This window comes from Salmo trutta, chromosome 1, assembly GCF_901001165.1.
Source record: "Salmo trutta chromosome 1, fSalTru1.1, whole genome shotgun sequence".
NCBI lineage: Eukaryota > Metazoa > Chordata > Actinopteri > Salmoniformes > Salmonidae > Salmo > Salmo trutta.
Window position 1 is genome coordinate 74,764,057 of NC_042957.1, and position 25,825 is coordinate 74,789,881.

A 25,825-nucleotide genomic window follows, 5' to 3' on the forward strand; every position below is an offset into this window, starting at 1 on the left:
TTCAGAATTTCAGTTTGAAGCTAGAGATGACTACATGACCATTTATTGAAGGGCCTGGGAGGTCGTAAGCCCCGCCACGTCCGCACACAAGTTTTTCTTATAACAACCCCAGCCGTGGCAAAAAATGAACATCACTGATACTGTGGATAGCATGACTGCTTCACAACCAGAAGATTGTAGGTCCGAGTCCCGGTTGGGCTACCCCCCCCTGAATTCAGTACTGTGTATTGGCAATCCATACAGACTGCATTAACATGACCCTAGCCAGGTGTACACATGGTTAAGAGATCAAGCAAACATTTCACATTGATTTTCTTTCCAGTCTTATAGGGGTTTAATGATCAAAAAGCCTGTTTCTCCCAAGCTTACACACACACACACACACACACACACACACACACACACACACACACACACACACACACACACACACACACACACACACACACACACACACACACACACACACACACACGCATATGTTAAGGTCATCTCTGAATCAGCAACTCCCCCTGTGTGGGAGCATCTGTTGTTTGCCTGGTCCCTAGGTGGGTGGGCACCAGCTATGGCACATTCCCCCAGTGTTCAGTCCTTCACAGTAGCCTATACCTGCTGCTGCCCTGGCACTGACCACTCTGTCACACACACACACTTTGGACACTAAAGTGCAGTTCTGTTCAGAGTCTAAAGCAGCTGAGTCGTGATAGTCCGGCGTCCCATAGTGACATCAAATCAAATCAAACCACATTTAATTTGTCACATGCGCAGTGAAATGCTTAATTACAAGCCCTTAACCAACAATGCATAATTTTCGATCTTGCTCTGCGATCACCATCTGCAGGCAACACACAGCCCGACGATCTCGCGTACGTAGCTCATATTCATTTCAATGTGGTGACGGTTGCAGAAATGGCTTCAGCCACACTGCGAATTCAAGAAGTATGAAAGCCAACGGCCTAGTATTCTACAACACTGCTGTGCGGACCCTGACTGATAAACTCTTAGCCCTTCTGACTCTGTCCACTCTGTCATACACACACTGGAACCAGCACCCACCCACACAGAGCTGTGCTATCTAATCAAATGTGGAGCCGTGTATCCACAGTAAAGACATAGCCTACAATAGAGAACCTTGGACCTTGATAACAAAACCACCATGATCATTATTATTGGAGCGTGAACACGAGCTCGCACACACACACACACACACACACACACACACACACACACACACACACACACACACACACACACACACACACACACACACACACACACACACACACACACACACACACGCACAATCACAGTATATATGCAATGGCTAATTTCACCTATAGCTAGTATGGCAAAGAAAGAGAGAGTGAGAAAGGGACAGAGACATAATTAGAGAGAGAGGCAGAGAGGGACAGAGACAGAATTAGAGAGAGAGGCAGAGAGGGACAGAGACATAATTAGAGAGAGAGACAGAGAGGGGCAGAGACATAATTAGAGAGAGAGACAGAGAGGGACAGAGACAGAATTAGAGAGAGAGACAGAGAGGGACAGAGACAGAATTAGAGAGAGAGGCAGAGAGGGACAGAGACAGAATTAGAGAGAGAGACAGAGAGGGACAGAGACAGAATTAGAGAGAGAGGCAGAGAGGGACAGAGACATAATTAGAGAGAGAATGAGAGCGGGGTAGAGAGAGAGACAGAGAGGGGCAGAGACATAATTAGAGAGAGAGGCAGAGAGGGACAGAGACATAATTAGAGAGAGAGACAGAGAGGGGCAGAGACATAATTAGAGAGAGAGACAGAGAGGGACAGAGACAGAATTAGAGAGAGAGACAGAGAGGGACAGAGACAGAATTAGAGAGAGAGGCAGAGAGGGACAGAGACATAATTAGAGAGAGAATGAGAGCGGGGTAGAGAGAGAGACAGAGAGGGGCAGAGACATAATTAGAGAGAGAGGCAGAGAGGGACAGAGACAGAATTAGAGAGAGAGGCAGAGAGGGACAGAGACATAATTAGAGAGAGAATGAGAGCGGGGTAGAGAGAGAGACAGAGAGGGGCAGAGACATAATTAGAGAGAGAGGCAGAGAGGGACAGAGACAGAATTAGAGAGAGAGGCAGAGAGGGGCAGAGACATAATTAGAGAGAGAGGCAGAGAGGGACAGAGACAGAATTAGAGAGAGAGGCAGAGAGGGACAGAGACAGAATTAGAGAGAGAGACAGAGAGGGACAGAGACAGAATTAGAGAGAGAGACAGAGAGGGACAGAGACAGAATTAGAGAGAGAGGCAGAGAGGGACAGAGACATAATTAGAGCGAGAATGAGAGAGGGGTAGAGAGAGAGACAGAGAGGGGTAGAGACATAATTAGAGAGAGAGGCAGAGAGGGACAGAGACAGAATTAGGGAGAGAGGCAGAGAGGGACAGAGACAGAATTAGAGAGAGAGACAGAGAGGGACAGAGACAGAATTAGAGAGAGAGACAGAGAGGGACAGAGACAGAATTAGAGAGAGAGGCAGAGAGGGACAGAGACATAATTAGAGAGAGAATGAGAGAGGGGTAGAGAGAGAGACAGAGAGGGGCAGAGACATAATTAGAGAGAGAGGCAGAGAGGGACAGAGACAGAATTAGAGAGAGAGGCAGAGAGGGACAGAGACAGAATTAGAGAGAGAGACAGAGAGGGACAGAGACAGAATTAGAGAGAGAGACAGAGAGGGACAGAGACAGAATTAGAGAGAGAGACAGAGAGGGACAGAGACAGAATTAGAGAGAGAGACAGAGAGGGACAGAGACAGAATTAGAGAGAGAGACAGAGAGGGACAGAGACAGAATTAGAGAGACTGTGACAGAGGGGTAGAAAGAGAGACAGAATGAGAGAGGGGTAGAGAGAGAGAGAGACAGAGAGGGGCAGAGACAGAATTAGAGATAGTTTGTGTGTGTGTGTGTGTGTGTGTGTGTGTGTGTGTGTGTGTGTGTGTGTGTGTGTGTGTTGTGTGTGTGTGTAGGTGTGTGTGTGTGTGTGTATCGATGTGTGTGTGTTTTAGTGTGTGTGCCTGCATGTGCATGTGTGTGTTTGTACAGGGTCACACAGGAGCTCACAGGTTGTCCAGTTTCCATGGAGGATCCAGTTACTCAGTGAGGACGAGAAAAGCAGCTGGAATCACTGCTAGGAGTCATTGGGTTCCAAAGAGTTGATCCATTGTGAATCAGTCTGGACTAAATCAAATAGAATGTCTAAATAGAAAGACTCCTCCTTTATTCAAATCAAGTGATTTAGAGATTCCTGGAGATGATTCTTGCCTCACTATTCTCCTCTTCCATTCTTTTTCTCCCACAAGTATGAACACACACACACACTGAACACACACACACACAGACACACACTGAACACACACAGACACACACTGAACACACACAGACACACAATAAGCATTCACTGTAAGGTCTACTACACCTGTTGTATTCGGCGCATGTGACAAATACAATTTGATTTGAATGAACACAAATACACACCACACACAAGCAAGTCCAACTCATAGATTGATTAAATATTAATAGATTTTTTGGGGAGATGAATTATTGAGTTATCCCCCTTCTAATATTCTCTGTCTTTCCCTCGTCATTCTCTCTCTCTCTCTCTCTCTCTCTCTCTCTCTCTCTCTCTCTCTATCTGCACTGAAAAATATATATAAACGCAACATGTAAAGTGTTGGTCCCCATGTTTCATGAGCTGAAATAAAAGATCCCAGAAATATTTTCCAGATGCACTAACAGCTTATTTCTTTCAAATTTTGTGCATAAATTTGTTTACATCGCTGTTAGTGACCATTTCTCCTTTGCCAAGATAATCCATCCACCTGACAGGAGTGGCATATCAAGAAGCTGATTAAACAGCATGATCATTATACAGATGCATGCTGATTGCATGAATGTCCACCAAAGCTGTTGCCAGAGAATTTAATGTTCATTCCTCCACGATAAGAAACCTCCAACGTCGTTTTAGAGAATTTGGCAGTACGTCCAACCAGTCTCACAACCGCAGACCACATGTAACCACGCCAGCCCAGGACTTCCACATCCGGCTTCTTCACCTTTGAGATCGTCTGAGACCAACCACTCAGACAGCTTATGAAATCAAATCAAATCAAAGTTTATTTGTCAGGTGTGCCGAATACAACAGGTGTAGGTAGACCTTACAGTGAAATGCTTACTTACAGGCTCTAACCAATAGTGCAAAAAAGGTATTAGAAACTGAGGCGTATTTCTGTCTGTAATAAAGCCCTTTTCTGGGGAAAAAAATGATTTTGATTGGCTGGGCCTGGCTCCCTAGTGGCTGTGCCTCTGCCCAATCATGTGAAATCCATAGATTAGGGCCTAATACATTTATTTCAATTGACTGATTTCCTATCATGAACTCTGACTCAACACAATTGTTAAAATTGATGCATGTTGCGTTTATATTTTTGATCAGTATATCTCTCTGTATGTTGGTCATGTTCTTATGCTGTGCTTGTGCTGCAGCTTGTACCTCCCCCTTTCAACAAAGCAGATTTGTTGTAATCCCTTCAAACGCTGAAAACACGCAATCAGTCAGACGCAAACCAAGAACAGCAAAGAAGATAGAGAGAAAACCTGGTTCTACATCGAAATGTACATAATATTTATTTAGCAAAGTAGTATATATATATATATATATATATATATATATAGTATATAGTATATTGTTATATTGACTAATACAACGTATAGATAGAGGGATAAAAAAAACAGTGTATTTGGATGTAAAAGGTATTAAATGTTATGTCCTCCCTCCCTCCCTCCCTCCCTCCTATCTCTCTCTCTATCTCTCGCTCTTTCTCTACCTTTCTCTCTCTCTCTATCCTACACCCTGCTACTCTTCCGGTGTATTCTCCCTCCCACCTCACTCGCTCTCTCCCTTTTTCCATCTCTCATTCGCTGTTCGAGTGATCCCAATCTCCCGTCCCACTCCCTCTTAATCTGTCACAACATTCAGATTAGGATTACCCAAAAATATTTACTTCCGGAAATGAACATGGAGGAATACACGATGGCATCAACCGCAACACATACTACCATTCCCTGCTACGCTAGTGGGCCATCCTCTAGTCTTTATTCTACCACTCCCTCCTCTAGTCTTTATTCTACCACTCCATCCTCTAGTCTTTATTCTACCACTCCATCCTCTAGTCTTTATTATACCACTCCATCCTCTAGTCTTTATTATACCACTCCATCCTCTAGTCTTTATTCTACCACTCCATCCTCTAGTCTTTATTCTACCACTCCATCCTCTAGTCTTTATTCTACCACTCCGTCCTCTAGTCTTTATTCTACCACTCTGTCCTCTAGTCTTTATTCTACCACTCCATCCTCTAGTCTTTATTATACCACTCCATCCTCTAGTCTTTATTCTACCACTCCATCCTCTAGTCTTTATTATACCACTCCATCCTCTAGTCTTTATTCTACCACTCCATCCTCTAGTCTTTATTCTACCACTCCATCCTCTAGTCTTTATTCTACCACTCCATCCTCTAGTCTTTATTCTACCACTCCATCCTCTAGTCTTTATTCTACCACTCCATCCTCTAGTCTTTATTCTACCACTCCATCCTCTAGTCTTTATTATACCACTCCATCCTCTAGTCTTTATTCTACCACTCCATCCTCTAGTCTTTATTCTACCACTCCGTCCTCTAGTCTTTATTCTACCACTCCATCCTCTAGTCTTTATTCTACCACTCCATCCTCTAGTCTTTATTCTACCACTCCATCCTCTAGTCTTTATTCTACCACTCCGTCCTCTAGTCTTTATTCTACCACTCCGTCCTTTAGTCTTTATTCTACCACTCCATCCTCTAGTCTTTATTCTACCACTCCGTCCTCTAGTCTTTATTCTACCACTCCATCCTCTAGTCTTTATTCTACCACTCCATCCTCTAGTCTTTATTCTACCACTCCATCCTCTAGTCTTTATTCTACCACTCTATCCTCTAGTCTTTATTCTACCACTCTATCCTCTAGTCTTTATTCTCCACTCCTCCTCTAGTCTTTATTCTACCACTCCGTCCTCTAGTCTTTATTCTACCACTCCGTCCTCTAGTCTTTATTCTACCACTCCGTCCCCTAGTCTTTATTCTACCACTCCATCCTCTAGTCTTTATTCTACCACTCTATCCTCTAGTCTTTATTCTACCACTCCGTCCTCTAGTCTTTATTCTGCCACTCCATCCTCTAGTCTTTATTCTACCACTCCATCCTCTAGTCTTTATTCTACCACTCCATCCTCTAGTCTTTATTCTACCACTCCATCCTCTAGTCTTTATTCTACCACTCCGTCCTCTAGTCTTTATTCTACCACTCCGTCCTCTAGTCTTTATTCTACCACTCCCTCCTCTAGTCTTTATTCTACCACTCCATCCTCTAGTCTTTATTCTACCACTCCATCCTCTAGTCTTTATTCTACCACTCCATCCTCTAGTCTTTATTCTACCACTCCGTCCTCTAGTCTTTATTCTACACTCCGTCCTCTAGTCCTTTATTCTACCACTCTGTCCTCTAGTCTTTATTCTACCACTCCATCCTCTAGTCTTTATTCTACCACTCCATCCTCTAGTCTTTATTCTACCACTCCATCCTCTAGTCTTTATTCTACCACTCCATCCTCTAGTCTTTATTCTACCACTCCATCCTCTAGTCTTTATTCTACCACTCCATCCTCTAGTCTTTATTCTACCACTCCATCCTCTAGTCTTTATTCTACCACTCCATCCTCTAGTCTTTATTCTACCACTCCATCCTCTAGTCTTTATTCTACCACTCCATCCTCTAGTCTTTATTCTACCACTCCATCCTCTAGTCTTTATTCTACCACTCCATCCTCTAGTCTTTATTCTACCACTCCCTCATCTAGTCTTTATTCTACCACTCCATCCTCTAGTCTTTATTCTACCACTCCATCCTCTAGTCTTTATTCTACCACTCCCTCCTCTAGTCTTTATTCTACCACTCCATCCTCTAGTCTTTATTCTACCACTCCATCCTCTAGTCTTTATTCTACCACTCCATCCTCTAGTCTTTATTCTACCACTCCATCCTCTAGTCTTTATTCTACCACTCCATCCTCTAGTCTTTATTCTACCACTCCATCTCTAGTCTTTATTCTACCACTCCATCCTCTAGTCTTATTCTACCACTCCATCCTCTAGTCTTTATTCTACACTCCATCCTCTAGTCTTTATTCTACCACTCCATCCTCTAGTCTTTATTCTACCACTCCATCCTCTAGTCTTTATTCTACCACTCCGTCCTCTAGTCTTTATTCTACCACTCCATCCTCTAGTCTTTATTCTACCACTCCATCCTCTAGTCTTTATTCTACCACTCCATCCTCTAGTCTTTATTCTACCACTCCATCCTCTAGTCTTTATTCTACCACTCCATCCTCTAGTCTTTATTCTACCACTCCGTCCTCTAGTCTTTATTCTACCACTCCATCCTCTAGTCTTTATTCTACCACTCCCATCCTCTAGTCTTTATTCTACCACTCCATCCTCTAGTCTTTATTCTACCACTCCATCCTCTAGTCTTTATTCTACCACTCCGTCCTCTAGTCTTTATTCTACCACTCCGTCCTCTAGTCTTTATTCTACCACTCCATCCTCTAGTCTTTATTATACCACTCCATCCTCTAGTCTTTATTCTACCACTCCATCCTCTAGTCTTTATTCTACCACTCCATCCTCTAGTCTTTATTCTACCACTCCATCCTCTAGTCTTTACTTTTCTCTGGCTGTCTTTACTCTATAGTGGAACACCATCTCTCTCTCTCTCTCTCTCTCTCTCTCTCTCTCTCTCTCTCTCTATCTAACTCTCTCTCTCTAACTTTCTGCCTCTCTCTCGCTCTCTCACTCTCTCTCTAACTCTCTCTCTCTCTCTATCTCTCTCTCTCTCTCTCACTCTCTCTATCTTTCTGCCTCTCTCTCGCTCTCTCACTCTCTCTCTAACTCTCTCTCTCTCTCTCTCTCTCTCTCTCTCTCTCTCACTCTCTCTATCTTTCTGCCTCTCTCTTGCTCTCTCACTCTCTCTCACTCACTCTCTCTCTTCCACTCTCTCTCTCTAACTCTAACACACACAACCCATCTGCTCCAGTATGTCTTTCCCTAACTCCACCCTTTCTTTTATACCTTTCTTTTTTGAATGGACATACAGTATTCTTTACTAACCATCTCGGTTTTAGCAAAAAGTCACAATTGGGGAATTCCACTGATTATTCAATTGAGTTCATGAGAAGGATGACTGGTACACTAAGCACAGATGTATGCTAGGATTGTTTAGCATACTTACTTACTTATGTGCAATATACAGTATTTAAAATATGAAAATAGAATAAACTAGTCAGACTTCTTTCCTTCAATATGCAGATTTGATTGAGATGACACAGTTTCTTTGTCTAAAGTAAGCAATTTGGATGAAGTGGCCAGCCCACCACAACAATAACATATTTGATAATATATTGTTTATCTATAATATTAAGTCCCTTTGGATTTCCCTTAGCACATTTGGGATTTTAGCACCTCTAACAATCTGCTGAATAATGGTATCCATGGTATCCATCCACCCAATACAAACGGAGGAGATGAAATGGTGACTAAACACCAGAATGCTACCAGCCCCATCACAGCTGAGCTGAGTGGTGGGGATGTTGCAGGAGGGCCTTCATTAACCATCAGCCTTTGTATTGAGTCCCAACGAGACAGATTGCAGTCTGGCACCGGCACATATGCTACCTGCTAACGAGACTAGCCCACGGCGCTAATTAACGTTAATTACACTTCTATTCACTCAAAGGGCTGCTCTTTCCCCCACCGTGTGTGGTCTCTGGTCCAGGGCTTCTGCTGTACTCTAGTGGGACGTCCTCTACAGTATTGTGCAGTTTGGGACTACTGCTTACAAAGCTGTATGTCTCTTTAACCCAAAAGCACTTTCAAGGTGGCTAAATTCACTGGAAATGTTAATTTAATATATTCTGGAATTAACTTTTCAATTTATTAAATTCAACACGTAGTTCAATAAGTATATGAACACATTCAATGAATGGACTGAATAACTATCCATCTTCCTGAATGGACTAAATCAAAATGGAACAGAGCCCCCATCCTGATCACTGTATCAATGCGACTCAGAGTAACTGAATCCTTGAAAGGAAGTTTGTGAAAATGAGAGTTTTCTTAAGCCCAATTCTCTCCCTGTTTCAGTCCGTTTTCTTCTGTTTGGTGCCTGGTGAACACGGCCGATGTCAATTACGCTGTAACTAAAAGGTCTGTCCCTCTTCTGCTGCCATAACCTCTGTGACGATATATCAATGTCTCTTTAACACTGCAAAACTCTCTGTTTCCGGTTGGTAGCTAGTCATGGACCAGGTATGAGACCACAAGATATGTAACCCTCTGGCATGTTACAAGCATCCAGCACCATCATCACATCATCATCATCACCATCATAACCACCATCTTCATCATCACCATCATCATCATCATCACCATCCTCACCATCAACATCATCATCACCACCCCCACCACCACCATCATCATCATCATCATCACCATCATAACCACCATCATCATCATTGTTATAGTGTGGACACTATATAAATAATTACATGGTTATTATTGGCATTAACCTTGACCTTTCCCCTTTGATGATGTCATCACCAAGAGTGAGTTCTGTGCAATGTGTTTCTACCCCTGGCTGAGTGGGCTATATAGTTCTGTTATATTTGTACCGTTTGTACCTGGCAATACACCTTTAGGTTTGGGTTGAAAGTAAAGGAAAGTAATATCGAAATGCGTGTGGGCATTCCTTGTCAAGTTACTACAATCAGCATCACCATCATTATCATCAACATCATCACCACCACCACCACCACCACCACCATCATCATCATCATCACGACCATCATCATCATCATCACTATCACCATCATCATCACCACCATCATCATCACCATCATCATAATCATCACCATCATCACCACCACCATCATCATCATCATCACCATCACTACCATCAACATCACCATCATCATCATCACCACCATCATCAACATCACCACCACCATCATCACATCATCATCACCACCACCACCATCATCATCATCAACATCACCACCACCACCATCATCACATCATCATCATCACCACCACCACCATCATCATCATCATCATCATTACCATCATCATCTTTCTGTGTCCTCGTGTGAAGCTCAACCACCTCATTTCCCTGTCAGCTGATATAGTTCATATAGTGTGTTCTGATTGGTCTCAGCTGGCAGCAGTTAAGAGGTAGGAAACACACACACACACACATAATGAAGAGGTAGGAAACGAGACATGAGGCATGAGTCAGATGACCCTAGGCACTGTATTAATGATGTCAGGAAGGAGGAATCCAGTGTAACACATGGGGATGTGTGAAATTCACTCCTTAGCCTGAAAGATCCCCACCTGCTACTGAATCGCTGGGTAAGACTCTTCAGGAGGGCGGTCAGGTGTGTTTGTGAGGCAGAGATTCTGGGTTAGCGCCTTGGTATGAGCCGAATCAGGAGAAAGCGGCACTCCCTAAGCAAACAGAGTGACGTCTGTTACACTAGGAAACAATTGATGTTTACCGGTACCTCTGCATTCCCAAAATGTTAGTAGGGACATTCTGAGGTTTAAAATGTCAACTTCTCTAAAAGTTCCCTGAATTATTAACTGGAGTTCCCAGGGATGTTCCCCCATGAGATGGCTATAATGTTTTCTCTATGAACATTCAGTTAACTGGACAAAAACCCATTCTAGAAATGTCAAAAACAAACAGTAATGAGATGTGGTCATGCTAACGTTAGTTGTAAACCAAATTGGGACTCCATTGGAAAGTTACCTAATGTTGCAGGAATGTTGGCTGTTTGCTGGGAAGAGGTTCTTGGGCCATTCAGAGACAGGTCAGACAGTACTATGCCGACCGTCTGGAGCAGACCAGGTACAAATACTGTACTTTAAATGTTGGAAATACTTGTGGTTGATTTAACTATCCTGGTGTGCAAAGTTTGCACTTTTGGAACAATTCCATTGGTCCATCGTTCCATTGTGCCTGATAGGAACACTTTTCGTAGTTTTTTGTCTGTCCGTTTTTTTAACGGTGCCCTTTTTAAACCAAATACAACACGTAGACAGTCGAGGAATACGATTATCATTAAATTGAGGGGACAACAGATAATTCAGGTCCTCTTTCCATTGCTGTTCCAGTCAAATGTCAAATTGCAACCTTGGTTTATTCAAAGGGTACGTTTCAGCCTTGACTGTGCGTGCGGTGTGAAGCACTGCACTACCCATAATGCAATGAGAGTATAGCATGGTCATTTGTTTCAAATTTATCAGCAGAAGGCTAAAGTGAATCAGATGTGGCCTTAAGCTGACAGATTCTGCTGTTGACTTGCAGATAAGATAACACATGCATGCACATATCTCCTGTACACGTACAGCCAGTCCCAGCTAGTCCCTCTGGTGGCACTATGGAATCCATATCTACACGTACAGCCAGTCCCAGCTAGTCCCTCTGGTGGCACTATGGAATCCATATCTACACGTACAGCCAGTCCCAGCTAGTCCCTCTGGTGGCACTATGGAATCCATATCTACACGTACAGCCAGTCCCAGCTAGTCCCTCTGGTGGCACTATGGAATCCATATCTACACGTACAGCCAGTCCCAGCTAGTCCCTCTGGTGGCACTATGGAATCCATATCTACAGGGACAGCCAGTCCCAGCTAGTCCCTCTGGTGGCACTATGGAATCCATATCTACAGGTACAGCCAGTCCCAGCTAGTCCCTCTGGTGGCACTATGGAATCCATATCTACATGTACAGCCAGTCCCAGCTAGTCCCTCTGGTGGCACTATGTAATCCATATCTACACGTACAGCTAGTCCCAGCTAGTCCCTCTGGTGGCACTATGGAATCCATATCTACATGTACAGCCAGTACCAGCTAGTCCCTCTGGTGGCACTATGGAATCCATATCTACATGTACAGCCAGTCCCAGCTAGTCCCTCTGGTGGCACTATGGAATCCATATCTACAGGTACAGCCAGTCCCAGCTAGTCCCTCTGGTGGCACTATGGAATCCATATCTACATGTACAGGTATTCCCAGCTAGTCCCTCTGGTGGCACTATGGAATCCATATCTACACGTACAGCCAGTTCCAGCTAGTCCCTCTGGTGGCACTATGGAATCCATATCTACATGTACAGCCAGTCCCAGCTAGTCCCTCTGGTGGCACTATGTAATCCATATCTACACGTACAGCTAGTCCCAGCTAGTCCCTCTGGTGGCACTATGGAATCCATATCTACACGTACAGCCAGTCCCAGCTAGTCCCTCTGGTGGCACTATGGAATCCATATCTACATGTACAGCCAGTCCCAGCTAGTCCCTCTGGTGGCACTATGGAATCCATATCTACATGTACAGCCAGTCCAAGCTAGTCCCTCTGGTGGCACTATGGAATCCATATCTACACGTACAGCCAGTCCCAGCTAGTCCCTCTGGTGGCACTATGGAATCCATATCTACATTTACAGCCAGTCCCAGCTAGTCCCTCTGGTGGCACTATGGAATCCATATCTACAGGTACAGCCAGTCCCAGCTAGTCCCTCTGGTGGCACTATGTAATCCATATCTACATGTACAGCCAGTCCCAGCTAGTCCCTCTGGTGGCACTATGGAATCCATATCTACAGGTACAGCCAGTCCCAGCTAGTCCCTCTGGTGGCACTATGTAATCCATATCTACATGTACAGCCAGTCCCAGCTAGTCCCTCTGGTGGCACTATGGAATCCATATCTACATGTACAGCCAGTCCCAGCTAGTCCCTCTGGTGGCACTATGGAATCCATATCTACATGTACAGCCAGTCCCAGCTAGTCCCTCTGGTGGCACTATGGAATCCATATCTACACGTACAGCCAGTCCCAGCTAGTCCCTCTGGTGGCACTATGGAATCCATATCTACACGTACAGCCAGTCCCAGCTAGTCCCTCTGGTGGCACTATGGAATCCATATCTACACGTACAGCCAGTCCCAGCTAGTCCCTCTGGTGGCACTATGGAATCCATATCTACACGTACAGCCAGTCCCAGCTAGTCCCTCTGGTGGCACTATGGAATCCATATCTACACGTACAGCCAGTCCCAGCTAGTCCCTCTGGTGGCACTATGGAATCCATATCTACATTTACAGCCAGTCCCAGCTAGTCCCTCTGGTGGCACTATGGAATCCATATCTACAGGTACAGCCAGTCCCAGCTAGTCCCTCTGGTGGCACTATGTAATCCATATCTACATGTACAGCCAGTCCCAGCTAGTCCCTCTGGTGGCACTATGGAATCCATATCTACACGTACAGCCAGTCCCAGCTAGTCCCTCTGGTGGCACTATGGAATCCATATCTACACGTACAGCCAGTCCCAGCTAGTCCCTCTGGTGGCACTATGGAATCCATATCTACATGTACAGCCAGTCCCAGCTAGTCCCTCTGGTGGCACTATGGAATCCATATCTACATGTACAGCCAGTCCCAGCTAGTCCCTCTGGTGGCACTATGGAATCCATATCTACACGTACAGCCAGTCCCAGCTAGTCCCTCTGGTGGCACTATGGAATCCATATCTACACGTACAGCCAGTCCCAGCTAGTCCCTCTGGTGGCACTATGGAATCCATATCTACACGTACAGCCAGTCCCAGCTAGTCCCTCTGGTGGCACTATGTAATCCATATCTACACGTACAGCCAGTCCCAGCTAGTCCCTCTGGTGGCACTATGGAATCCATATCTACACGTACAGCCAGTCCCAGCTAGTCCCTCTGGTGGCACTATGGAATCCATATCTACATGTACAGCCAGTCCCAGCTAGTCCCTCTGGTGGCACTATGGAATCCATATCTACATGTACAGCCAGTCCCAGCTAGTCCCTCTGGTGGCACTATGGAATCCATATCTACATGTACAGCCAGTCCCAGCTAGTCCCTCTGGTGGCACTATGGAATCCATATCTACAGGTACAGCCAGTCCCAGCTAGTCCCTCTGGTGGCACTATGGAATCCATTGCACTCTGTGATAATGTTAGTAATGACGAGGCAAAGAAGAAAAAGAAGATGAAGAAGAACAAAAACAAGAACAAGAAGAAGAACAAGAACAAGAAGAACAAGAAGAAGAATGCGATATCATCTTTCTAACAATAAACAGCATTCCATACTGAGAGGAATCTCTAAAGGTTCTAATGGATATAGACTCTGGATATAGACTCTGATTTACATTGAAGTACTGTAACAGAGGGCTGTTCTACAGTTAGAAACAGTAGGATATTGTTAGATATTGGCCGTGTCCGAAATCTGTCTTGCCTACTTCTTAATAAAACTACACACTGCGTCCTAATCTTACTACATCCTATTTAGAACGTACTATTTAGTAACAATGTATGCAGTAAGCAACAAATATTATACTGAGTAATGCGTCATGTAATCACTTTACCTCTACCTACATGTACATATTACCTCATTTACCTCGACTAACCTGTGACCCCGCACATTGACTCTGTATTGGTACCCCCTGTATATAGCCTCGTTACTGTTATTTTGTTGTTGCTCTTCAATTATTTGTTATTTTTCTATTTTCTTCAGTTTTTTGTATTTATCTTTTTCACTTCAGTTTATTTAGTAAATACTTTCTTAACACTTATTTTTCTTAAAACTACATTGTTGGTTAAGGTCTTGTAAGTAAGCATTTCACTGTTGAATTCGGCGAATGTGACAAATACTATTTGATTTGTAATATGCAATTGCGTTGTTTCCTGCCGAAAAGACTATGACATCCTGGCATTTAAAGTATACTCAGTTCTCAAAATGTCACATATTATAAAATGTATATTTTCGCATACCCAATCAGCCTACTATTTAGAATTCAACTACGGGTATTGGGACACGGCCAGTGTCTCAGTGATGCTCTCTGTAGAGCTGTGGATATGGACTGGATGTTCATTTAAAATAATGTAGTAGGTTGTAAACTAACATTGATCCATCCATCTATGCATCTATCCATCTTTCCATCTATCATCAATCCATCCATCCAACCATCTAACATTGATTGTGAGCACAATCGCCTCCACAACATTGACTTAGGAGTTTCTGTAGCAGTTCTATAAGCTATAACAGGTTATAAAGGTGCTGTGAAGGTTTTAACATACACACTACCTCACTGCCAGATAGAACAGCCTGGCTGGGCCTCCATGTATGTTATAACATATAGACTGGCTGGGCCTCCATGTGTGTTATAACATATAGACTGGCTGGTCCTCCATGTGTGTTATAACATATAGACTGGCTGGGCCTCCATGTGTGTTATAACATATAGACTGGCTGGTCCTCCATGTGTGTTATAACATATAGACTGGCTGGACCTCCATGTGTGTTATAACATATAGACTGGCTGGGTGTCCATGTGTGTTATAACATATAGACTGGCTGGTCCTCCATGTGTGTTATAACATATAGACTGGCTGGGCCTCCATGTGTGTTATAACATATAGACTGGCTGGGTCTCCATGTATGTTATAACATATAGACTGGCTGGGTCTCCATGCGTGTTATAACATATAGACTGGCTAGGCCTCCATGTGTGTTATAACATATAGACTGGCTGGGTCTCCATGTATGTTATAACATATAGACTGGCTGGGCCTCCATGTGTGTTATAACATATAGACTGGCTTGGCCTCCATGTGTGTTATAACATATAGACTGGCTGGGCCTCCATGTGTGTTATAACATATAGACTGGCTGGGTCTCCATGTGTGTTATAACATATAGACTGGCTGGGTCTCCATGTGTGTTATAACATATAGACTGGCTGGGCCTCCATGTGTGTTATAACATATAGACTGGCTGGGCCTCCATGTGTGTTATAACATATAGACTGGCTAGGCCTCCATGTGTGTTAGAACATATAGACTGGCTGGTCCTCCATGTGTGTTATAACATATAGACTTGCTGGGCCTCCATGTGTGTTATAACATATAGACTGGCTAGGCCTCCATGTGTGTTATAACATATAGACTGGCTGGGTCTCCATGTTATAACATATAGACTGGCTGGGCCTCCATGTGTGTTATAACATATAGACTGGCTGGGTCTCCATGTTATAACATATAGACTGGCTGGGTCTCCATGTGTGTTATAACATATAGACTGGCTGGGCCTCCAAGTGTATTATAACATATATACTGGCTGGGTCTCCATGTGTGTTATAACATATAGACTGGCTAGGCCTCCATGTGTGTTATAACATATAGACTGGCTGGGCCTCCATGTGTGTTATAACATATAGACTGGCTGGGTGTCCATGTGTGTTATAACATATAGACTGGCTGGGCCTCCATGTGTGTTAAAACATATAGACTGGCTGGGTCTCCATGTGTGTTATAACATATAGACTGGCTGGGCCTCCATGTGTGTTATAACATATAGACTGGTTAGGCCTCCATGTTTGTTATAACATATAGACTGGCTGGGTCTCCATGCATGTTATAACATATAGACTGGCTGGTTCTCCATGTGTGTTATAACATATAGACTGGCTGGGTCTCCATGTGTGTTATAACATATAGACTGGCTGGGTCTCCATGTGTGTTATAACATATAGACTGGCTGGGTCTCCATGTGTGTTATAACATATAGACTGGCTAAGCCTCCATGTGTGTTATAACATATAGACTGGCTAGGCCTCCATGTGTGTTATAACATATAGACTGGCTGGGTGTCCATGTGTGTTATAACATATAGACTGGCTAGGCCTCCAAGTGTGTTATAACATATAGACTGGCTAGGCCTCCATGTGTGTTATAACATATAGACTGGCTAGGCCTCCATGTGTGTTATAACATATAGACTGGCTGGGTGTCCATGTGTGTTATAACATATAGACTGGCTAGGCCTCCAAGTGTGTTATAACATATAGACTGGCTGGGTGTCCATGTGTGTTATAACATATAGACTGGCTAGGCCTCCATGTGTGTTATAACATATAGACTGGCTGGGTCTCCATGTATGTTATAACATATAGACTGGCTGGGCCTCCATGTGTGTTATAACATATAGACTGGCTTGGCCTCCATGTGTGTTATAACATATAGACTGGCTGGGCCTCCATGTGTGTTATAACATATAGACTGGCTGGGTCTCCATGTGTGTTATAACATATAGACTGGCTGGGTCTCCATGTGTGTTATAACATATAGACTGGCTGGGCCTCCATGTGTGTTATAACATATAGACTGGCTGGGTCTCCATGTGTGTTATAACATATAGACTGGCTAGGCCTCCATGTGTGTTAGAACATATAGACTGGCTGGTCCTCCATGTGTGTTATAACATATAGACTTGCTGGGCCTCCATGTGTGTTATAACATATAGACTGGCTAGGCCTCCATGTGTGTTAGAACATATAGACTGGCTGGGTCTCCATGTTATAACATATAGACTGGCTGGGCCTCCATGTGTGTTATAACATATAGACTGGCTAGGTCTCCATGTTATAACATATAGACTGGCTGGGTCTCCATGTGTGTTATAACATATAGACTGGCTGGGCCTCCAAGTGTGTTATAACATATAGACTGGCTGGGTCTCCATGTGTGTTATAACATATAGACTGGCTAGGCCTCCATGTGTGTTATAACATATAGACTGGCTGGGCCTCCATGTGTGTTATAACATATAGACTGGCTGGGTGTCCATGTGTGTTATAACATATAGACTGGCTGGGCCTCCATGTGTGTTATAACATATAGACTGGCTGGGTCTCCATGTGTGTTATAACATATAGACTGGCTGGGCCTCCATGTGTGTTATAACATATAGACTGGTTAGGCCTCCATGTTTGTTATAACATATAGACTGGCTGGGTCTCCATGTATGTTATAACATATAGACTGGCTAGGCCTCCAAGTGTGTTATAACATATAGACTGGCTAGGCCTCCATGTGTGTTATAACATATAGACTGGCTAGGCCTCCATGTGTGTTATAACATATAGACTGGCTGGGTGTCCATGTGTGTTATAACATATAGACTGGCTAGGCCTCCAAGTGTGTTATAACATATAGACTGGCTGGGTGTCCATGTGTGTTATAACATATAGACTGGCTAGGCCTCCATGTGTGTTATAACATATAGACTGGCTAGGCCTCCAAGTGTGTTATAACATATAGACTGGCTGGGTGTCCATGTGTGTTATAACATATAGACTGGCTAGGCCTCCATGTGTGTTATAACATATAGACTGGCTGGGCCTCCATGTGTGTTAGAACATATAGACTGGCTAGGTCTCCATGTGTGTTATAACATATAGACTGGCTAGGCCTCCATGTGTGTTATAACATATAGACTGGCTGGGCCTCCATGTGTGTTAGAACATATAGACTGGCTAGGTCTCCATGTGTGTTATAACATATAGACTGGCTAGGCCTCCATGTGTGTTATAACATATAGACTGGCTGGGCCTCCATGTGTGTTAGAACATATAGACTGGCTAGGCCTCCATGTGTGTTATAACATATAGACTGGCTGGGCCTCCATGTGTGTTAGAACATATAGACTGGCTAGGTCTCCATGTGTGTTATAACATATAGACTGGCTAGGCCTCCATGTGTGTTATAACATATAGACTGGCTGGGCCTCCATGTGTGTTATAACATATAGACTGGCTAGGCCTCCATGTGTGTTATAACATATAGACTGGCTAGGCCTCCATGTGTGTTATAACATATAGACTGGCTGGGCCTCCATGTGTGTTATAACATATAGACTGGCTGGGCCTCCATGTGTGTTATAACAGATAGACCAGCCTTGCTGGGCCTTCATGTGTGTTATAACAGTTAGAACAGACTGGCTTGGCAAATGAGCTGACGACAACTTTTTTGTTACCTTTTATATTAAATTCTCCAATTCACAGAGCGTTCCTGATAATCCCCTCATAAGAGGATGAGAGACAGACAGAGAGAAATAGAGGGAGAGAGAGAGAGGAGAGAGTAAAATGTTACGTAATCTCAGACGCCCTAGTGATCACTTGTCCATATATAATGATATTTCGAGGTCCCTCCCTTCTCTTGCTGTCCCTCCCTCGTCTTGCTGTCCCTCCCTCCACTTGCTGCCCTCTTGCTGTCCCTCCATCCAATTGCTTTCCCTCTACCCTCTTACTCTCCCTCCCTCCTCTTGCTGTCCCTCCCTCCTCTTGCTGTCCCTCCCTCCACTTGCTGCCCTCTTGCTGTCCCTCCATCCAATTGCTTTCCCTCTACCCTCTTACTGTCCCTCCCTCCTCTTGCTGTCCCTCCCTCCTCTTGCTGTCCCTCCCTCCTCTTGCTGCCCTCTTACTGTCCCTCCCTCCTCTTACTGTCCCTCCCTCCTCTTGCTGTCCCTCCCTCCTCTTGCTGTCCCTCCCTCCTCTTGCTGCCCTCTTGCTGTCCCTCCATCCAATTGCTTTCCCTCTACCCTCTTACTGTCCCTCCCTCCTCTTGCTGTCCCTCCATCCTCTTGCTGTCCCTCCATCCTCTTGCTGTCCTTTCCTCCTCTTGCTGTCTCTCCTTGTCTTGCTGTCCCTCCCTCCTCTTGCTGTCCCTCCCTCCCCTTGCTGCCCTCTTGCTGTCCCTCCACCTCCATCCGATTGCTTTCCCTCTACCCTCTTGCTGTCCCTCCCTCCTCTTGCTGTCCCTCCATCCTCTTGCTGTCCCTCCATCCTCTTGCTGTCTCTCCTCCTCTGGCTGTCTCTCCTCCTCTTGCTGTCCCTCCCTCCTCTTGCTGTCCCTCCCTCCTCTTGCTGTCCCTCCCAAACTCTTGCTGTCCCTCCCTCCTCTTGCTGTCCCTCCCTCTCATCCTGTCTTTGTGTCATTCTTTCTCCTCCCTCCACTTGTCTCTATTGTCATTATATCCACTGTTGTCATAGTGTCTGCTGTACAGTCTAATGTTGTGACATACAGCCTACATAAATCACTGGAGTCTGGACTGAGGATACTATGTCATTGTGCTAGGTGGGTGGGAGATTGTGAAAGAGCTGCTGCAACAACACCCATCCAAAACCATTCACTAAACGAAATGGGGAAAAATGTGCTGATTCCTTTTAATATTGATAAATAATCAAACTGTTGAGGTGTTCAGCTTTGGTATTTGTTAATGAAAAACAAAGTTAAAGCTGGAATCCTTCATTGAAACAACAACAAGCGGGCAACCCGCCTGTGTTTTGGTAAAACAAACTGAGGGATGGGCCTGGAGACATGTAACCACTCTAAAATTCAAAACAAGAGGTGTGTACAGTAAATGCAAGGACAGACCATCCATGATATGAAAAGTATAGTTTGAACCATGTTATGAGGCTATACAGAGTTTGTTTACATTTTCTTTGTTTACAAACATTGGAGTAAAACAAGCTTATATTTGGGGTTCTGATGGGGCACAACAGTTAAACTAAGCTCATGAGGCATTTAAAAGTTAGATTCTTCAAGAATCAATGTGTATAAATCATTCATTAATAATCCCAAAAATGGATGTAGCAACTAAGGATTCCAGCTTTAAAGTTCAATGAAATGAATAAACTGGTTGAATGGAAGAGATGACTTGTTGGATGTCGTTGTTGAAGTGACGGTTGGGGGCTTCAGAACAGTGCCTTTGTCTACTATCCATACCTCCCAAATGACACACTATTCCCTATATAGTGCACTACTTTTGACCAGAGCCCTGTAGGGAATAGGATGCCATTTGGAACTCAGCCAGAGCATTTGCAGGTCAGTGGTTGGAAACCTTCTTTCGGTTAAGTCCAGTGGTTTATTTGAAACCTAGTGAAAGCTGAAGGTGGCGCCGTCTGATGAGATTGATTAAAATCCTCTTCAAATCTCCCTCTTGACGCTCTAAATGATTGCTGCTATTGCCATTTGAATTAAGATAACAGTGATGGCTTCCCTCATCCCCCCTCCCCCTCTCTCTCTCGTTCTCACCCTCCCCTCCTCTCTAGTGAACAGATTGTGTCTCTATGGGACTATGTTACCTAGGGAGTCATACTCCCCCCTCCTGTCACACGATCTCCGTCACGATCTCCGTCAAACACGCACCCACACGCACGCGCACGCGCACGCACACACACACACACACACACACACACACACACACACACACACACACACACACACACACACACACACACACACACACACACACGCAAACCTACAGCCTGCAGTTGTGCAGGACTGCTCTTGAAGAGTTATTACTACTCACACTGCAGACTGCATTTCAATTCACAGAACACAGAAAGACAGCATCCATGTGACATACTGTAAAACCAGGAAGTCACTACCAATACATATTAAAAAGCCCCCAATAATTTTTTTATTATATGTTATTACACAAATATATATATTTTGTTTTTTTATTTGCTGTTTACTATGTTTATTTATTTTACCTTTATTTAACTAGGCAAGTCAGTTAAGAACAAATTCTTATTTTCAATGACGGCCTAGGAACAGTTAACTGCCTTGTTCAGGGGCAAAACGACAGATTTTTACCTTGTCAGTTTGGGGATTCGATCTTGTTACCTTTCGGTTACAAGTCCAACGCTCTAACCACTAGGCTACCTGCCGCCCCACTGTATGTACTGTTTTTTAATATTTGTAGTGTTTTTATATTTATGAAAGGTGCTTTACAGATCAAATGTTGAACTATAGAAGTACTGTCTTGACATTGCAATAAAGCATCGCTAGTGTAGAAAGTTGCCATTTCCCTCCCCATACCTGTGGTAGCATTTCCTTCTAAACCTGTTCCTGTTTGACATCCATAACAGGAGAGGTGGGGAGGGCTCACTGTGTATCTTAACCATGAATTCCATCAATATGAGGGTTTAAAATGACATGAATTCCATCAATATGAGGGTTTAAAATGACATGAATTCCATCAATAAGAGGGTTTAAAATGACATGAATTCCATCAATATGAGGGTTTAAAATGACATGAATTCCATCAATATGAGGGTTTAAAATGACATGAATTCCATCAATATGAGGGTTTAAAATGACATGAATTCCATCAATATGAGGGTTTAAAATGACAGTGCCGCTGGCACTACGTATCTTAACCATGAATTCCATCAATTTCACAATGATACCACTTTATGTCTCTGCCAAAATGTCACCCTGCATGTCGGGGTCTGTTACAGGCTGTGCTAATTGGGTGTACGACCCCCCCCCCCCCCCCCCAGCAGCCTAACTTGAGAGACCTCCGCTGTGATAGTCAATAGGTTGAGAACGCTCCGCTGTGATAGCCAATAGGTTGAGAACGCTCCGCTGTGATAGCCAATAGGTTGAGAACGCTCCGCTGTGATAGCCAATAGGTTGAGAACGCTCCGCTGTGATAGCCAATAGGTTGAGAACGCTCCGCTGTGATAGCCAATAGGTTGAGAGAGCTCCGCTGTGATAGCCAATAGGTTGAGATAGCTCTGCTGTGATGACCAGTAGCCAATAAGCTAGATTCCAAATAAATGCACATTGATTGTAGATCAGTTAGTAGAGCATGGTCCTCTGTAGATCAGTTAGTAGAGCATGGTCCTCTGTAGATCAGTTAGTAGAGCATGGTCCTCTGTAGATCAGTTGGTAGAGCATGGTCCTCTGTAGATCAGTTGGTAGAGCATGGTCCTCTGTAGATCAGTTAGTAGAGCATGGTCCTCTGTAGATCAGTTAGTAGAGCATGGTCCTCTGTAGATCAGTTAGTAGAGCATGGTCCTCTGTAGATCAGTTGGTAGAGCATGGTCCTCTGTAGACCAGTTGGTAGAGCATGGTCCTCTGGAGATCAGTTGGTAGAGCATGGTCCTCTGTAGATCAGTTGGTAGAGCATGGTCCTCTGTAGATCAGTTGGTAGAGCATGGTCCTCTGTAGATCAGTTAGTAGAGCATGGTCCTCTGTAGATCAGTTAGTAGAGCATGGTCCTCTGTAGATCAGTTAGTAGAGCATGGTCCCCTGTAGATCAGTTAGTAGAGCATGGTCCTCTGTAGATCAGTTGGTAGAGCATGGTCCTCTGTAGATCAGTTGGTAGAGCATGGTCCTCTGTAGATCAGTTGGTAGAGCATGGTCCTCTGTAGATCAGTTAGTAGAGCATGGTCCTCTGTAGACCAGTTGGTAGAGCATGGTCCTCTGTAGACCAGTTGGTAGAGCATGATCCTCTGTAGATCAGTTAGTAGAGCATGGTCCTCTGTAGATCAGTTGGTAGAGCATGGTCCTCTGTAGATCAGTTAGTAGAGCATTGTCCTCTGTAGATCAGTTAGTAGAGCATGGTCCTCTGTAGATCAGTTAGTAGAGCATGGTCCTCTGTAGATCAGTTAGTAGAGCATGGTCCTCTGTAGATCAGTTGGTAGAGCATGGTCCTCTGTAGATCAGTTAGTAGAGCATGGTCCTCTGTAGATCAGTTAGTAGAGCATGGTCCTCTGTAGATCAGTTAGTAGAGCATGGTCCTCTGTAGATCAGTTAGTAGAGCATGGTCCTCTGTAGATCAGTTAGTAGAGCATGGACCTCTGTAGATCAGTTAGTAGAGCATGGTCCTCTGTAGATCAGTTAGTAGAGCATGGTCCTTTGTAGATCAGTTAGTAGAGCATGGTCCTCTGTAGCTCAGTTAGTAGAGCATGGTCCTCTGTAGATCAGTTAGCATGGTGGTTGCAACACCAGGATTATGGATTTGATTCCCAGGACCACCCATACATAAAATATATACACACATATAAGTCTGACTGGATAAAAGCATCTGCTAAATATTATTATTTATTGATGGATGACAAGGGAATGACTGCAGGGAAGGGGTGAAGGTAGAGAAGAGAAGAGAGGAGAGGACAGGAGAGGAGGTGTTGGGGCTGCTCTGTACCTTAGAGAGGAGAGGAGAAGGTGTTGGGGCTGCTCTGTACCTTAGAGAGGAGAGGAGAAGGTGTTGGGGCTGCTCTGTACCTTAGAGAGGAGAGGAGAAGGTGTTGGGGCTGCTCTGTACCTTAGAGAGGAGAGGAGAAGGTGTTGGGGCTGCTCTGTACCTTACATTACTATAGTATTTGCCTACCTAGTTTAATATAGAAACAAGAGACGCATTCTGATGGAGAAATACTCTAAATAATAGATGAACTACTGGCAGCATTCACAGGGAGGGGTCACGGTTCTGTCTGTGAGGTAGACCACTCACACAGTGTACACGCTCACATACGCACACGCACATACACATACTTCCCATTGTTTGAATATACAGTACCAGTCAAAAGTTTGGACAAACTTACTCAGGGTTTTTCTTAACTATTTTCTACATTGTAGAATAATAGTGAATACATCAAAACAAAAACACATATGGAATCATGTAGTAACCAGAAAAATGTTAAACATATCAAAATACTTTTTATATTTGAGATTCTTCAAAGTAACCACCCTTTGCCTCGATGACAGCTTTGCACACTCTTGGCATTCTCTCAACCAGCTTCACCTGGAATGCTTTTCCAAAAGTCTTGAAGGAGTTCCCACATACGCTGAGCACTTATTTGCTGCTTTTCCTTCACTGGGGCGGCAGGTAGCCTAGTGGTTAAAGCGTTGGGCCAATAACCGAAAGGTTGCTAGATTGAATCCCTGAGCTGACAAGGTAAAAATCTGTTGTTCTGCCCCTGAACAAGGCAGTTAACCCACTGATCCTAGGCCGTCATTGTAACTAAGAATTTGTTCTTATCTGACTTGCCAAGGTAAAATAAAAATAAAAATCTCTGCAGTCCAACTCATCCCAAACCATCTCAATTGGGTTGAGGTCAAGTAATTGTGGAGGTCAGGTCATCTGATGTAGCACTCCATCAATCTCCTTCTTGGTCAAATCGGCCTTACACAGCCTGGAGGTGTGTTGGGTCATTGTTCTGTTGAAAAACAAATCATAGTCCCACTAAGTGCAAACCAGATGGGATGGCGTATCGCTGTGGTATCCATGCTGGTTAAGTGTGCCTTGAATTCTAAATAAATCACCAACAGTGTCACCAGCAAAGCACCCCCACACCATCACACCTCCTCCTCCATGCTTCATGGTGGGAACCACACATGTGGAGATCATCCGTTCACCTACTCTGCGTCTCACAAAGACATGGCGGTTGGAACCAAAAATCTGAAATTTGGACTCATCAGACCAAAGGACAGATTTCCACTGGACTAAAATCCATTACTCGTGTTTCTTGAACCAAGCAAGTCGCTTCTTATTATTGGTGTCCTTTAGTCGTGGTTTCCTTGCACCAATTCGACCATGAAGGCCTGATTCACGCAGTCTCCTCTGAACAGTTGATGTTGAGATGTGTCTGCTACTTGAACTCTGTGAAGAATTTATTTGGGCTGCAATCTGATGTGCAGTTAAGTCTAATTAATATATCCTCTGCAGCAGAGGTAACTATGGATCTTCCATTCCTGTGGCAGTCCTCATGAGAGACAGTTTCATCATAGCGCTTGATGGTTTTTGGGACTGCACTTCTTGAAATGATCCGTATTGACTGACCTTCATGTCTTAAGGTAATGATGGACTGTCGTTTCTCTTTGCTTATTCGAGCTGTTCTTGCCATAATATGGACTTGGTCGTTTATCAAATAGGGATTGTATAACTGTATAACAGTTCTGTATAACACCCCTACCTTTTCAAAACACAACTGATTGGCTCAAACACATTAAGAAGGAAAGAAATTCCACAAATT

At 44.0% G+C, this 25,825-nt stretch overlaps 1 protein-coding gene across 1 annotated transcript in view; it reads right to left on the reverse strand.

Moving 5' to 3' along the window:
- Positions 1-25,825, reverse strand: part of LOC115207709 (vesicular glutamate transporter 1) — a 57,802-nt gene that overhangs the window by 23,547 nt on the left and 8,430 nt on the right. The window lies entirely within an intron of this gene.